Genomic DNA, 13,211 nt, shown 5'->3' with positions numbered 1-13,211 from the left:
TTGCGCCTATTGTAGCTCGGCAGGTAGATCTCACGCCTTCCCCTGACAGTGGATCCATGGGCTTTGCCGAGGAATCCATTCATTCAGCAGGTTTTCCATTATAAAGATGTTTCAGGGCACATTCTGGAAATTCAAATGATAGAATCCCGGTCGTTCCTGATCCTTTTTCAATGTAATCTTCTCATAGGTGTGGAACTGTATCTCCATCATGATATTGTACTTGTTGCTGTAGCAATAAGTAAGTAAGTAAAGCATAAAATTAAGCACATACTATAGTTATAAGATATGGAATCAGGATTTCATTCATAAATATCACTATAAAAAGTCTCACATAACAGAGAGAGAACATGGAAATTAGAAATTAATATTTTAATCAATCAATCAAAAGTGTACGCCTGCGGGATATCCTTTCGGCGTGCGGAGACCGCCAGGCAGTACTCCCAATAAACGGGATCTTTGTTAGGATCTGATTTTGAGCTGGAAGATGGAAAGATGGAAGATTTCTTTTGCCTGATGATAAATTTCGAGATAGATAGATATTTCTATGTAGATATATCTAAGGCAAATTTTGTCAACAGGGGTCTAAGGCATGACTAAAGAGGAATGGCGGTCAGGTCATGTGCAAGCGAGTATGTATGGGTTTGTCCCCTAATGCATATGTGGGCTGATTGCATCAAACTCCAGAGCGCCGCTGACCAGCCGTGGGACACATGCTTTGGGCCGCTTTGCACCGACCAACACTCACACTAAGGCACGATGTTGTACATATATGTACATATGTATGTATGTACAATTTACATATATGATATGTAATGCAACCAGAATATATACAAAATCACACATACATATACATAGCATATACATACATACTATGTGAACAAATCAAATGAATCTGTTGATGTAGATTCACTTGATTCTGGTGATTGTCAATATGACAATCGTATGCTGAAAATGTAAATTTGTATGCTACCGGTTCATGTACCAGTAACAAATGGTCGCCGCAATCGGTACTTGAACAAATTGGGCTTCGGAGATGTGAATACGTCAGAGTTTTCTTTCGTACTGATTTTATTTGGTAAAATGCAAGGTTTATATACAATTTCTATGAGTATGATTGTTTACTTAGGATCTTAGGTATGTTTAATTAGTTCTGAGTATAATATTGCAAGGGAAATGTGTTATATCTATTTAGGACTAAGCAATTACTACAAATCCAACAGTGGAATATTCCAAGGGTCATATTTATGACGGTCACAATGGTTATCATGCAGATGGTGTGAGATTTGACCACATGCAGGTCATCCAGAATGTGTTTTATGATAGTGCCGTAAATATCTTAACAGTGTATGTACACAAATGCATGCAGCTGTCCGTTGTATATTTATTTAGGTCAGTAGTGCATGTCACATATTTATATTTAGAGCATATTATCGTTTATTTCTTTAGGTGGCTGGGAAATCTTAACCTTTTTTATGGCTAGCTATTTGTCTAGGTCTAATCATACGATTTTGTACTTTAGTTGAAATCGTACATCCTCCCGGCCGTTGAACATAGTATGCTCAACCATCATCAATATTGATTGTGAACGGATGCCTTGGTGCGTTTTCTTCACTAGCTGATGAGCTAAGTGTATGTCTCTGCTGAGAAGGGAGTCTTGTTGTGTACCACCTTTTAACCAGATGAATCATTACAATGATCATGATAAAGAGCAGTGCAATGTATATGGCAATATGATAATGATCAATGGTTTCAAGATTGTGGGGTAACTTGAAATTTTTAGGTGGTAGCAGATTCGTTTCCATTTGATCCAGCTCCTCGTAGTTCAGCTTTTCATCGTTCCTTGAAACTTTATTTGTAGACCGTTCAGTTGATGTTTCGTTGAGGTCACTATCTCCGAAACGAGCGTATGATAACTGCAGAGTAGTTTCCAATGTGCTCTGACTTGTGACAGTCATTAGCGAATTCCGAATGATGCATCCAGGTTCGGCGATCAATATTCCTGAGTGTTGTAGCTTAATATCCGAAATGCCATCTGCACATACCGCTGATAGCTTTAATGATGACTTTGTTGCAAAAATCCATCGATTTCTTTTATGCATGCTCAACCATAAAAATGATTTTTTTGTGTTGACTAGGTGACATGATGAGTCCGTTTTATTGTGAAACATTTGTAATTCACAACTTGTTTCGGCTGAGAACATTGTTTGTTTATTATAGCAAACAAAGTCATTGTTTGCTCTTTGATGACAGTTTTTGAATTCAGTCTCTGATAGTTCAACGAATTCGTCTCGGTGACTATTGATTGCCATATATGGTGTTTTTATTTCAAACATGCTTATCCCATTTTTATTTGGCACCGGAATCGCTGTCAATTTGTATGTTTCCAGTTCGTTTACTGAGACTAATGGAAATGTAACCTTGATAATTGCATGATCCTCTATTATAGTGCCTTCTGCTTTCATCATCTGGTACACCATGAGCATATTGTCGGGAGTTACTGGAAGTGCTTGTCCTGGCCTTAAATGATCCCGTATCTGCTCCAGTTGTTCCTTAAGTTGTCGGGGGGATATTAGCATAGGGCTAATTGTATTGTGTCGGATATCTGTCAAGACATTGATGATCTCTGCTTGCATTCGTTGAAGATTTGCAGATAATAGAGTCAACTGAGTAGACAACGTAGTGTACCATTGAAAGGCGCTAAAATGATCAGCCCTTCCCTTTGACTCGGTGATAAAATCCTCAATTCGACTTAATCGTTTGGAATTTGAGATTTCATCCCGTTTTATCACATTGATTGTAGAGTCAATCAATGATGTTTGATTTTTAAGCAAGGTTAATAGGTGATCTTCGTTATCCTTAACCTTTGCTATACTTTCCGACATTTCTCGGGCATATGTTGAATCTAATACGCCAAATAGACTGCTTGCGATGTTTCCAATGATGTCCAGCGGTGCCCTTTGCCTCCGTGTTCTTGCTATTAGTGTATTTTCAGCTTGCAGGTCCTCTTCTATATGTTTGAAGTGCTGATACATACTGGTGCATGCGTCTACTAGTTGAAGTTGTGTGCACAGATGTCCAATTTTTGTAGTCCCCATGGTGAATGTGTTCATGTCTTTCCAATAGGGCTTTAAATTGTAGTAGACAATGATGGTCCAGTCAGTTGTCGCAAGTTGTCTGGTTCCTACTCTTTCAAAGTATATACCCGGTTTTGATCCAAACTGGGTTATGTTGATTGACTGTGCCATCGCTATCGGTACCAGCAACAACATTACAAGCATTGTCATGGTTAACGACAATTTATTCGGCTGTGTCCTTTTCCTAGGCTGTCTGTCCTCGGATGATTCTTCGTTTTCTGATGGATCATCTATCGGATGTTTATGTGTGGGTTCCTCTTCGTTGAATAGTGGAGCTACATGTTGGATCTCTCGTTTGAAAATCCCCTTTGCCGTTTTTACTTCCACCACTCTTACAAAATTGTCCTTGCCATGAAACAATCGAATGATTCTTCCTAGTGGCCATTGTAATACTGGTGTATTGTCTTCCTTTAGTATTACTAATGTTCCTTCCTTAATGTTAGCCGAAGACTTCCTTCACTTTTGACGCTGTTGCAACTGCTGAAGATATTCATTGGACCATTGTGTCCAGAATGAGTGCTTCAACTTTGAAACTGCTTGCCATCGATTTCCTAGCGTCTTTGGCTGCTGGGATGGCTCACTGTCAGCTTGTGCGGTTAACGGCTCTCCTATCAGGAAATGCCCTGGCGTTAGTGCTGTTACGTCGTTTGGGTTGTCAGATATCGGTGTTAATGGTCGAGAGTTTAGTATGGCCTCTATTTCGACTATAACCGTTTCTAACTCCTCATAAGTTAGATTTGCCGTCGTCACATTTTTTAAGAGGAGATGTTTGGCAGATTTTACTGCAGCTTCCCATAAGCCGCCGAAGTGTGGTGCGCGAGGAGGTATAAATTTAAACTGTACCCCTTTGTTGTTGCACTCTCGTACAATGTGTTCTTTTGCCTTTTCCGAGAATATGGCTTCTTCTAACTCTTGAAGTTTGTTCCTGGCTCCTACGAAATTCGTAGCATTGTCGCAATGGAGCACTTGACATTTTCCTCGACGAGAGATGAACCGCCGAAGTGCCGCTAAAAATGCTTCTGTGGTGAGATCACTGACAAGCTCCAGATGTACTGCTTTAGTCGCGAAACAACAAAAAATAGCTATGTACGCTGTATTAGGCTTCTTTCCTCGAATTTTATAGTGGATTTTGAATGGTCCACAGTAGTCAACACCAGAATTGAGGAATGGCCGTGCTTGGGTGACTCGAAGAGGTGGCAGATTTCCCATGATTTGTTCTAGTAGTTTAGGCTTGGCTCTAGTGCATTTCACGCAGTTCTGCACAATACTTCTGGCCATGTTTTTTCCTTTGAGTATCCAGTACTGTTGTCGTGATGCTGTCAGCAATGCCTGGGGGCCGCAATGCATGTTTTCCTTGTATATCTTACCAAGGATCAACTTCACAATTGGATCGTTGTAGGGCAGGAGCATTGGGTGTTTGGCGTCAAATGAAATGTTTGCCGCTTCCAGTCGACCACCTACTCGTAAGATTCCCTCCTGATCCATGAATGGTGTTAGAGAGTTAATCGAACTTCCCTTTTGTGTTTCCTTATGTTTTGTTAAGTGACGTATGTCTTCTTTGAAGTCATTCTGTTGTATGTAACGAATGACAATTTTCTGAGCTTCTTTCATCTCATTGAATTGGACAGTCTTGCTTGTGTGCGTTTTCTTTCCTCGAAAACGCATCATGTAAGCTACTATTCTCAATAGCTTGTTGTATGAGTTGTTGTGCTTTATTTTGTAGATTAGGTCATCCTCCTGAGTGATAGTCATAATTGATGACTGACCAATCTTTTGGGGATTTGCACTGATCAAATCCTCTTTTGTAGCCACAAATGGTGGTGGCCATGTAGATGTTGGGCCGTGTAAAAATAGTGAACTTCGTCGCCGTCATTCCTCTGGAGAGTACATCTGCTGCATTATTTTCGGATGAGACATGCCTCCACTGTCTTTGTATCGTCAATTCTTGAATCGTAGCTATTCTTGTAGCTACGAATTTGTCTCGGATGGATGACGAGCAGTTAATCCATGACAATACGATCCTTGAGTCAGACCAAAAGAAGGTTGATGCATCTTCCATTGATAACTCTTCCTTTACTTTTGCTGTCAATTGAGCACCTAACACCGCCGCTTTTAGTTCCAAACGGGGTAATGTTAATGCATTGATGGGCGCTAAATGTGATTTGGCACATAGCAATTGAATCGTTGCCCGCTTATCCTTATGTATTGCTCGGATATATACTGCAGCTCCAAAGGCTTTCTCCGATGCGTCAACAAAGGTATGTATCTCCGATGATATCGGAATTTGTCCTTGGAATATATGACGTGGTACTTGTATGGAGTTTAATAATTTTAACTCCTCCCTGTACCTTTTCCATTCCTCCTGGAGATGAACTGGAAGCGCTTCTTTGTAGTCAAAATCTTCCTGTGTGATATGCTGCATAAAGATTTTTGTTTTCATAACAACGGGTGAAAACAATCCAAGCGGATCGAAGATCCTAAAAATTTCGGATACGACATCTCTTCTGCATATTGTTTCCTTAGTGGCAATCTCCGTTTTTCCACAGAAATGGTCGGATTTAGGCATCCACGTTATCCCCAGCGTCTTCACGCTGCAGTCTTCATAAGTGGTATCCTCCAGTTGTACATTTGGAATCATGTCTTCCTTCGGAATGTTCTGTAGTATGTGCACGTTGTTTGTGCACCATTTTCTCAGCTTAAATCCAGAATTTTGTAGGAGTTGGTTAAGTTCCTTCTGTTTCTGGAGGGCCTCTGGTATGGAATCTGCTCCTGTTAAGCAATCATCCACATAGAAATCCTTTTCTAGTGCATCAGCTCCAGCCGGGTGTTCTCTCTTGCCCTTTTGAGCAAGATATTGTAGGCATTTTGTGGCTAAATATGGAGCTGCCTTAGTTCCGTATGTTACAGTTTTGAGTCTGTAATATCTCAGATCTTCTGATGGATCATTTCGCCATACAATTGTTTGATAGTAGTGGTCCTCAGGATTGACCCAGATCTGACGATACATTTTTTCGATGTCTGCCGTAAATACATATTTGTGCATCCGGAATCGAAGCAATATTGAAAATATCGACCTTTGCACAGTCGGACCTTTATGCATCAAATCGTTGAGTGCTTTGCCGGACGACGTAACAGCAGAAGCATCAAAGACAACTCTCAATTTTGTTGTAGAGCTGTCAGGTTTCATCACACAGTGATGTGGAATAAAATAACGTGATCGTGCTATTTCCTTAGTGTGCATTTCCTTCATATGCCCAAGTGCCTCATATTCTTTCATGAATTGCACATAGCTTGCCTTGGTTTCCGGATCTCGTGACAGTCGTTTTTCCAGACAAAAAAGTCGACGTGTAGCCAAATCACGGCTCTCCCCTAGGGAAGAAGCATCTTCCAAAAATGGGAGTCTGACAATGAATTTCTTGTCACATGCCATTTGAATATTTTGAACAAAATATTGCTCACATCGCTTCTATAGAGGGGATAAGCATGGTGTGTTGCTCGGGAATGAATCCAATTCCCAAAACTTGGAGATTTGCTGATCCACCTTGTCCTCCTCAGTCAAAACTGCACACGTGCTTTGGCTCTTTGACTCCTGTCTTAACTTGCCAGCCACTATCCAGCCTAGTTTCGTTTCCTGTAGCCTGGGCAATCCTTTTCCAATTGATACATGCTTGTCTTGCATGATTTCGAAGTAATGTTCTGCTCCCAACAGTATGTCTATTCTTCCAGTCTTGTCAAAGTTGGGATCCGCCAAAGTGATATTTTTCGGAAGCTTCCAACGAGACGTATGTATCAATTGACTGTGCTGGTTGATCTGCCACTATGTGTGTCAATACTATTGCTTCTAGTCTTGTATTAAACTTGTTATCTTGTGAAGTAAGCATAACATTGACTCTTGCTTTTGACGTTTGTGTTCGTCCGCCAATTCCATTTATTTGTAGTTCTGATTTTGTGACTTTCAGATCTAATATTTTCAATGCTCTTTCAGAAATCACATTGACTTGAGAGCCTGAATCAAGTAGGGCTCTAAATTCACCAATTTGTCCATTGTTGCCTTTTATTGTAACAAGAGCAGTAGCTAGTAATACATAAGTGTTTTGACTACTATTTGCTGATGCTGAAGTTTTGGCTTCAGACTTGATTTCCAAATGTAGGAGAGTGTTGTGTAATTTATTGCACTTAACACAATCTCTTCATTGGCAATTCTTTGCAGTGTGATCGCGTTTGAAACATTTGACGCAAAGTTGGTTCTTTTGAACCCAATTTAACCTCTCTGCGACAGTTTTTTTTTAAAAACTGCGTGCATTTGTAAATAGCGTGATTTGGCTTTTCACAAAAATAGCAAAAATAGACTTTCAGTTCCTGCTGAGGCACATGTGATGGGTTTCTTTGTTTTTTCCCATCCAATGGCTTCCAAGGTAAGGAACCTTTGTTCGAGAAACTTCATTAATTCGCTCAAAGGCTGTAATTTCTTTGTACTTTGTATGGATTGTTCATACAAAGTGTGAGTCTGACGATCTAACTTTTTTGTCAAAACACATAGAAGAATCGGATCCCATCCAGCTGTCTCTATATTTATGTTATTGAGTGCTGATAATGTTTCCTTTACATTATCGTGCAAAGCCTTAATGGACTTTGCATCATTGGAAGTGCTTGGTTGATCCAATAATTTTTGAATTAATGCGTTACTAAGCACTCTTTTGTTGCTGAAACGCTCTTGAAGCATGTTCCATGCCGTTGTGTAATTATTTTCTGTTAGCGAAAGGTGGCGTATTAAATTTTCCGCTTCTCCCGTAACATTGGTTTTTAAATACCACATCTTCTGAATGACGGGTACCGATGCTTCATGAATCATTTGTTTAAAAATGTCATGAAATTGTTGCCATTTTAAGTAGTCACCCTGCCTAAGGTTGCTATCCCTAAATTTGATGGTGACTACTTAAAATGGCAACAATTTCATGACAGGATTTTTTATAAATTTGAACGTGGATCGCTCTAATCTCATCCCAATATTTGATTATTATCCTTTCGCGTCTCATTCGTCATTCTGTTTAAGATGCGCTCTAGACTTACAAGCAGCACCTTTTGTTCAGGCTCACTCTCCATAGATGTAATGGATCCTGTATCTATATCCATTTCTAGTGCAGCTAACTGCTTTGTAAATTCGTCTTTATATCTGACGACCAACTCTTTTGTTTATTTGAAATATTCGTTAGAGAAATAACTGTGCTCAATTTTTGAGTTTTGAGTTATTTTTTTGATGTTACATTCCTCCCTTGAAAATGCGTCCCAGAGCTTTGATAGGTTCTCAATGCGGGATTTAAAATATTCTGATTTCTGCTTCCTTTCAGCAGAATCCTTTTTATAATTTCGTACCAGGCTCTGAATCTCTTCGCCTGTGGCAAGCTGCCTGTCTAGCATAACATTAATGCTTGATGAAGCCATTTTATTTTATTTATTTTAATACTTTGACCCGATGGAGGTATTTTGTTTGTCACTATGACTGGTTGTGCCTCTACTCACAACCACGAAGATGGTCAAAGTATCTCAATAAATATTTATGACACTGGAATTCTTATTTCCAATTCAACCTTAGTCGCCAAGTTGACTGTGATGGTTGAGTTAGATCCAAATAACTCCAATTACGTTTTCCTTCACCGAAGGTTTTAAATCACAACTGTGAGTGTTGTTGTATGTATGTAAATTGGTCGCCAAGTTGACCAATTATGTAGGATTTTCCAACTAAATCCAAGTTCCAAATCGGGAACAACAATCCAGATGAACGGTTAAGTGTCCAAAAAGTCGGGGGTCACCAAATGAACAAATCAAATGAATCTGTTGATGTAGATTCACTTGATTCTGGTGATTGTCAATATGACAATCGTATGCTGAAAATGTAAATTTGTATGCTACCGGTTCATGTACCAGTAACAAATGGTCGCCGCAATCGGTACTTGAACAAATTGGGCTTCGGAGATGTGAATACGTCAGAGTTTTCTTTCGTACTGATTTTATTTGGTAAAATGCAAGGTTTACATACAATTTCTATGAGTATGATTGTTTACTTAGGATCTTAGGTATGTGTAATTAGTTCTGAGTATAATATTGCTAGGGAAATGTGTTATATCTATTTAGGACTAAGCAATTACTACAAATCCAACAGTGGAATATTCCAAGGGTCATATTTATGACGGTCACAATGGTTATCATGCAGATGGTGTGAGATTTGACCACATGCAGGTCATCCAGAATGTGTTTTATGATAGTGCCGTAAATATCTTAACAGTGTATGTACACAAATGCATGCAGCTGTCCGTTGTATATTTATTTAGGTCAGTAGTGCATGTCACATATTTATATTTAGAGCATATTATCGTTTATTTCTTTAGGTGGCTGGGAAATCTTAACCTTTTTTATGGCTAGCTATTTGTCTAGGTCTAATCATACGATTTTGTACTTTAGTTGAAATCGTACACTATGTATGTACTTACACACGTATGTACATGTGTAAAGGGAGGGACACGCAAAGCGCTCGACTATGCCGCACTCCGGACATCATTTATCGATTTACAAAAGGCAGCAACAACAACAACAACAACACCATGTTTTCCAGCGGCGGTAGGTAGGCCGCTCTCTGCACCGTCCACCCCCTCACCCACTTCCGCCCCTGCTCCACAAACACAACCAAAACAGCAGCGGAGAGACAGAAGTACACACACACAAACCTCAGCCACTGCGCTGCGGCTCAAGACCTGCTGAGACAATCCATAAGAGAATTGGCAATTGACCTCGCCATCCTCAGCGAGCCATATCAAACTAGGGAGTCCCTGGGTTCATCTTGGATGCCACCAAAAAGGCCGCGATATGGCTATGCGGGGCCACGCCATTGCAGCTTTCCCTCTCAAGCGCTGCTGCTGGGTTTGTGCGCGCCAAGGTCGGAGGTGTGTGGATATACAGCGTCTACCTTGCCCCAAGCCTGACGCTCTCCGAGTTCGCAGGTACTCTAGACAACCTAGCGGCTGATGCTAGAGGACGTCACCCAGTAGCCATTGGAGGGGACTTCAACGCGTGGGCTGAGGAGTGGGGAAGCGTGGCGACGAATGCGAGAGGTAGAGCTCTGTTGGAGATCATTGCGCCCCTGGACATCGCGCTCCTCAACGAGGGAAACCAGCATACCTTCTCCAGAGCAGGAACAGGATCGGTCATCGACCTTACATTTGTCAGCAGCTCACTTTTTAATTCATCGGGCTGGAGCATCAGCAACATCTACACAGGGAGCGACCACAGGGCAATTATATGGGACACAGGCCAACAGACGTCTAGCGTAGAGACAGCTGCGCCCAGATGGAGATGCTATCGCGCCGAAACGCTCAATACGGCCCTGTTCATGGAGCTTATGTCCAACCTCACGGCGAATGGAAATGCTGAATGCATGGCCAACCATGTCATGGAGCATCTGGAGGCAGCATGCACTGCCACCATTGCGCAGAGGAAGCACTACGGTCGCCACCACCAACCTGTGTTCTGGTGGAACGAGGACATTGCCGCGCTACGCCGGGAATGCAACCAAGCTCGACGCCGCTACCAGCGCTCGCGCGGAAGCACTGCCTTTCCGCAATGGCAATCCACGTTTAGGGACTGCAGAAGGGCCCTCAAGGCGGCCATTAGGGATAGCAAACGCCAGTTCGGGCTCGAACTCGCACCCCACAAAACAGAGGCAGTGCTGGTATCCAGCCGGAAGAAAGTCGAGACGGCCAACATCTCAGTGGCAGGTACCCTGGTTTCGTCTAAGCGCGCTATCAAATACCTTGGTGTCCTGGTGGACACACGTCTCTGCTTTCGGGAGCACTTGGCCTACATGGGCACGAAGGCGACCACCAACGGTGCGCTCTCGAGGCTAATGCTGAACACCCGAGGACCAAAGCAATGGCGGCGACAACTGCTAACGAGTGTCACGAGATCGGTGATGCTATATGCGGCGCCAATCTGGGCAAAGGCCCTTCGAGCAGCGATCTACGCACGGGGTCTGGCAGCCACGCACCGCCTCTCTTCGATTCGGATCACCAGTGCCTTCCGAACGGTCTCGGACGAGGCAGCACACGTGATCGCGGGCATAGCACCCCTGGAATTCCTGGCGGATGAACGGTGCACATACTACCAGGAAACACATGGCAGAGGAATGGACGCGGCGGCGAAAAGGCAGGTACGCATGGCGTGCAAACAGGAGAGTCTCAGAAGGTGGCAACAGCGCTGGGACACGACCACTAAGGGGCGTTGGACCCACCAGCTTATCCCGTCCATCGACGCGTGGGTAAGCAGGAAGCACGGGCAGGTCAACTTTTACCTGACTCAGCTCCTCAGTGGTCACGGCTGCTTCCGAAGCTACCTTCATCGCTTCGGGCACGCGGACTCCGCAGAATGCTCTTGGTGCGGGCACTACGTGGAGGAGGATGCCGAGCATGCGATATTTTCGTGTGGCAGGTTCGCAGCGCAGCGCCAGCGGCTAGAAGAAGCGCTGGGTGGAGCCGTAGTCAAGCAGAGCTTGGTGCCGTGCATGCTCCTGTCCCCGGAAAACTGGGAGGCGACGAGCTGCTTCGCGGCGACCATTATGAGGGAACTGCGCGCTGTTGAGCACCAGACAAGAGTACAGTTAGTCTAAACGAAGCCTACACATGTGTGAAGCATTGCTTCACGGCCGTACCACACATGTTGGGCTTGCATAGTCTAACCTTTAATATAGTTTGCTTTAAGTATAAAATAAGTTGTAAATACGAGCAATTAAATGGACATAAAAAAAAAAAAAAAAAAAAAAAAAAAAAAAAATACATACTTCCATGCATAGCCATGCCATAGCCGCCGCCGAACAACGACGGGCAAAACGCCCAACGTCCCACCTTCCCCACCCTGCGGCACATCTCTCCACAAAATGTTGTTGCTGCTGCTACTTGGGGAGTAGTGGGGGCTGGGCTGGCTGAAGGCTGAAGGAAGGCACGGGCATAGAGAGAGAAAAGCGAAAAAATATAATAAAAGCAACAAAAACCCGCACAAGCGAAAGAGATACAAACACACACACGCAACTGGCACATATACACCACACACACACACACACACACACAGGCGCCATCTACGTGTTAGTTTGGGGCTCAGCTCAGTCCGCCTCGCACAAGGAAACAAGGGGGCGCGGACGGGCGGGCGTGCAGTGGCTGGCTGTCGAGAGGGGGTTAACTGGTCGTAGGTTCGGTCGGCAGCAGTCAGCACTGGGGCTGAGTGGGGGCCGACGCCAACGACGACGACTACGGCGCTGGCAACAAAAACAGCTTGGAAAAGGAAAAAGAGTCGCAACAAAAGCAACAACACGAACTGATGTCAGAGGCGATGAGGGAGCCGTGGGGCGGGGGGAGAAGAGAAGAGAGGGGAGAGCGGCGGGCACAGAAATTCTACGGGACTTGCTTGGATCGATGGAATGGAGCAACTTTTCTGGGCCCGTCGCCTGCTCTCTCCCCCTCTTGGATGCTGGGCTAAAGCGGTACAACACATACATACATATGTATGTACATGCATACTGATGTACGTGCATACATGCATATGTACAAGAAACGACGCTTTCACAGTAAAAGCTCTGACGCAGCGACGGCCGAGCCGATAAGGACAGGGAGCGAAGAGCACAGTGATCTCTGCTTAAGCAGGCCATAGCCGGGGATTGGTAATTGTGCGATATTTCTTTCATTTCCGTATGCCACCAAATCAATGACCTTGAACTTCAAAGATGCATCTGTGTGGTATGTGTGAGTGCAGGCAACAACATATTCTGGCGGCACGACACGTGATGAAGGTGCAACAGTTTCTGCATCGGCAATCAAATAAAGCTGCCTCGAAAGCTAAGGCTGCAATGCCAATGCCTGGGAGAAGAGGGACAGAGAGAGGGAGAGAGATGGTGAGAGAGGTAGGGTGTGGGTGTTGGCATCCACATCCACTGCCTCGCACTGTTGCGATTTTGTCGCGCTCACGCACACACACAACAACAACAAAATGAAACGGCAGCAGCCACAACTAACAGCAACAACAATCTCATGTTTTTGC

Source organism: Drosophila miranda, assembly GCF_003369915.1.
Source record: "Drosophila miranda strain MSH22 chromosome Y unlocalized genomic scaffold, D.miranda_PacBio2.1 Contig_Y2_pilon, whole genome shotgun sequence".
Classification (NCBI taxonomy): Eukaryota; Metazoa; Arthropoda; class Insecta; order Diptera; family Drosophilidae; genus Drosophila; species Drosophila miranda.
The sequence above is the reverse complement of the archived record's forward strand: the minus strand, read 5'-3'. Positions refer to the sequence as shown.